Source organism: Salvelinus sp. IW2-2015, unplaced genomic scaffold (assembly GCF_002910315.2).
Source record: "Salvelinus sp. IW2-2015 unplaced genomic scaffold, ASM291031v2 Un_scaffold4822, whole genome shotgun sequence".
Taxonomy (NCBI): domain Eukaryota; kingdom Metazoa; phylum Chordata; class Actinopteri; order Salmoniformes; family Salmonidae; genus Salvelinus; species Salvelinus sp. IW2-2015.
This window is the reverse complement of record NW_019946091.1, coordinates 11754-16504: the sequence shown is the minus strand read 5'-3', so window position 1 is coordinate 16504 and position 4751 is coordinate 11754.

Genomic DNA, 4751 nt, shown 5'->3' with positions numbered 1-4751 from the left:
TGTATATCTCTCTCTCTCTCTCTCTCTCTTGTCTCTCTATCCTTCTATCTCTTTCTCTCTCTCTTTCTTCTCTCTCTCTCTGTCTCTCTTTCCTTCTCTCTCTCTCTCTGTTCCTCTCTCTCTCTGCTCTCTCTCTGTCTCTTCCTTCTCTCTCTCTCTCCTCTCTTTCCTCTCTCTCTCTCTCTCTCTCTCTCTTTCGTCTCTCTCTCTCTCTCTCGTCTCTCTCTCTCTTTCCTTCTCTCTCTCTTCTTCTGTCTCTCTCTCTCTCGTTTTCTCTTATTCTTTCCATCCAATAAAGGTATTATAGTCAGAGGCTTACAAAAACAGAGGCTTACAAAGCTGCTTAACTGTGAGTCGTCTGTATCCTAATGTGACTCTCTGTTACAGAGATCGAGCCAAGGAGCTTGTGATTGGCTAGGGCTGCAGGGTTCCCACAGTACGCCCAGCTCTACGAAGTAGCCACAACCCACCCAGCAGCCCACACACACAGCCAAACCACAACAGCAGCCCACACACACAGCAGCCTACTGCAGCCCACAGCAGGCCACACACAGCAGCCTACTGCAGCCCACAGCAGGCCACACACACAGCACCTACTGCAGCCACAGCAGCCCACACACAGCAGCCACACACAGCAGCCTACTGCAGCCCACAGCAGGCCACACACAGCAGCCTACTGCAGCCCACAGCAGCCCACACACAGCAGCCCACACACAGCAGCCTACTGCCAGCCCACAGCAGCCCACTGTACGGGATAGAAAGCTAGATTTATACAGCTGTGTCTTTCATATTGGAAGAAGCCAGTTGTTTCTCCTCGTTCCGCTCTCCTATCTATTGTGTTAATAATGACTGATAACTGGCAGTAATAGACTGAAATGGCAGTTAATATTGACTGATAACTGCGCGTGTAATAATGACTGATAACTGGCAGTGTGTAATAATACTGATACGCAGTAATAAGACATAATCTGGCAGTGTTAATAATGACTGAAACTGGCAGTTAATAATGACTATAACTGCAGTGTAATAATGACTGTGATAACTGGCAGTGTGAATAATACTTGATAACTGGCAGTGTAATAATGACTGATAACTGGCAGTGTAATAATGACTGATAACTGCTGAGTGTAATAATGACTGATAACTGTCAGTGTTAATAATGACTGAATAGCTGCCAGTGTAATAAATGACTGATAACTGGCAGTTAATATGAATAATGACTGAATAAGACTGAATAACTGCAGTGTAATAATGACTGATAACTGGTAGTGTAATAATGACTGATAACTGGCAGTGGTAAAATGACTAATAACGCAGTGTGTAATAATGACTGATAACTGGCAGTGTGTAATAATGACTGGAATGGTATAATGATGATATAACTGGTAGTGTAATATAATGACTGATAACTGGCAGTGTTGTAATAATGACTGATAACAGGTAGTGTAATAATGACTGATAACTGGCAGTGGTGTGTCCAGGCTATTATCCTGTCTGCCCTGTGTGACCAAATATGTGGGTACGCAGAACCGCGGGCTAATGCATCCCCTCAGAATCCCCCCCCCCCCCCCCCCCCCCCCCCCCTTATCTCCCCTCCTTATCTCTCTCCCCCCTTATCTATCTCTTCCCCCCTTATACCCCCTATCCCCCCGCCCCCTATCTTTCTCCCCCCTTAGTACCCTCACTCTTCATCCGCCCCGTATCTCTCTCTACCCCCCGTATCTCTCTCTCCCCCGCCTATCTCCTCTCCCCCCCTATCTCTCTCTCCCCCGTATTTTCCCTATCTCTCTCCCCCCCCGTATCTCTCTCTCCCCCGTATCTCTCTCTCTTCCCCCGTATCTCTCTCTCCCCGTATCTCTCCTCTCCCCCCGTATCTCTCTCTCCCCCGTACTCTCTATCTCCCCCGTATCTCTCTATCCCCCGTTCCTCTCTCCCCCCGTATCTCTCTATCTCCCCCGTATCTCTCATACCCCCGTCTCTCTATCCCCCCGTATCTCTCTCTCTCCCCCCCGTATCTCTCTCTCTCCCCCCGTATCTCTCTATCCCCCGTCTCTCTCTCTCCCCCCGTAACCTCTCTCTATCTCCCCCGTATCTCTTATCCCCCCGTCTCTCTATTCCCCCGTATCTCCTCCTCTTCCCCCCCCTCTCTTCCTCTTCTCTCTCCCCCCCTATCTCTATCTCTCTCTCTCACTCTCTCCCCCTTCTCTCTCTCTCTCTCTCTCTCGCCTTAATATCTCTCTCTCTCCCCCTTATCTCTGTCTCTCTCTCTCAGACCCAGTTTCCTATAGAATATCTCTGTCGATGAAGGAGGACCATGACTTCTTGGACAGAGACCTGGTAACCCGTTGTGTCGGTAAAAGAGAAAACACACACACACACACACACACACACACACACACACACACACACACACACCACACACACACACACCACACACACACACACACACACACACACACAACACACACACACGATACAATGCAAGATTCCGTTCTACAGTACATAGAACTAACAACGGGGAGTTTGACATGGTTCTGCCCTCTGTCTCTAGATGACTTGGTATTCGTATACTGCCCCCCGGCGTTGTTATATGTGGTGGTATAGTCCCAATTACCTTCAGCATAGCAGTTATCTTTATGGATAACGATGCTTACGGGCACTCTGAGGACCACTTAATAAGCTCAGCAGGAAGTGAAACCTATTCAGGGTAACCCTATCCGATGTACATGCTAGCTGAGCTAGCTAGCTAACTGGCTAGCTAAGTGGCTGTTTGGATGTTACATGGCCACAGGCTAGTGAAGGCATCCCATTCTCTAGCGTAATGCACTACACACCTAAGAGCCCTGGTCAAAAGTAGTGCCACAATAAAATGAGTATGTGCCATTCAGGGAATCACCTTCTGTAGCATGTAGCATGTAGCATATAAGCAGTAGCATTAGCATGTAGCATGGGAGCATGTAGCATGTAGCTAGCATGTAGATATAGCATGTAGCATATAGCATGTAGCATAGTATGCAATAGCATTCATGTTATAGCATGTAGCATCTAAACAGCCACTTACTATTTTTACCTTTTATGTAAACTAGGCAAGTCAGTTTAGACAAATTCTTATTTACAATGACGACCTAGGAAACATGGGTTAACTGCCCTTTTTAGGGCAGAACAACAGATTTTTTACATGCTTGTCAGCTCGGGGATTCGAATCTAGACAACCTTTCGTTGTCGTGCCCAACGCTCTTAACCACCTGGCTACCTGCCGCCCCATGTCATGGATAGCGTTACCCTGAATGGGTTCACTTCCTGCTGAGGCTCATTAAAGGGTCCTCAGAGGCTCCGTAAGCATCGTTACCCATAAAAATAACTGCTATGCTGAACGGTAATTCAGTTGTAAAAAGGATTATCCTCAGAACGGCTGGTAGGACAGCAGAGCTGATGGTATCATTTTAGAGGGAAATCAGGCCTGCTCTCATTCCAATTTCCATTCCAAAGGGCTTTATTAACATGGGAAACATATGTTTACATTGCCAAATCAAGGGAAATAGAGAACAAAATAAAAAGTAGAAAACAATCAGTTACAATTTTTAACTATGAAATAGTAATAACGAGATTACGACTAACAAAAGATTTTAAAGTAATTAGGTTGCTGTAGTGACAGAGTATGAACAATGTGCAAAGAAATAGAGTGTGAATGTGAAAATAGAAATAAAGAGGATAGCTATGGTGGTATTTACAATGTGTTTGTGTTGCAACCTATTCTGCTATATGGCAATGATCGGTCATCTGGAGCATCTTGCTGCTCGTAATGTCACACCCTGTTGTTATTTCACCCAGTAATATGGAGTTGTATTGCAGAAGACGATCTGCTTTCGTGAATATTGTGGCAGTTGTCTGCGTTTCTATATTACTGTGTAATTGGGAAAATCACGGCGTACAGACCAAAAGGTATGGGTTGAACAGATCTGCGTCTCTCTATGTATTGGGGGGCGGGCAGGGTCTCTCTCTATGTATTTGGTGGGCGGAGTCTCTCTATTGATAATTTGGGGGGCCGTGTCGAAAATTTCTCATTAAAAAAAGTTATGTCCTACCGCACATATGGAGTTGTTCTCCACCTTCTGCTTCGCTGAATACCTCCACTCTTCTATTGGTAGGCTTCCACTAGATGTCCTGCTTGAAGCTGCACAATAAATGTTCCTGTTACCATTTGTGCTGCCGATGTTTTTTGTCCTACCATGTTGTGATGCTACCATGTTGTGATCGTGCCATGTTTTGTCTGGTACCATGTGATTGCGCCATTTTTTGTGCTACCATTTGTGATGTGCCATGTTTTGTGCTACCGATGTGTGTTATGCCTGCCATGTTTTGTGCTACCATGTTCTGATGCGTACCGTATTTTAGTGCTGACCATTGCGTGATGCTACCATGTGTGTGATTGTCTTAACCGGATGTTGTGAGCTTACCATAATTGTATCTAACCTATTTGATGCTACCAATGTTGTATCTACCATTTGATGCTAGCCATGTTGTATGCTACCATGAATGTATGCCCCTACCGATTTTGATGCGTACGCAGGTTGTTTTAATGCGTACCATGTGTGTGATGCTACCATGTTTGATGCTACCATCTTGTGATGCTACCATCTGTGTATGATGCTAACGCTTTGGGTTGTGCATGGACTACCGTATATTGTGTGATCTAACCAATTGATGATGGCTAGCCATGTTATTGTGATGCACCTGTTTGATGTATCCAT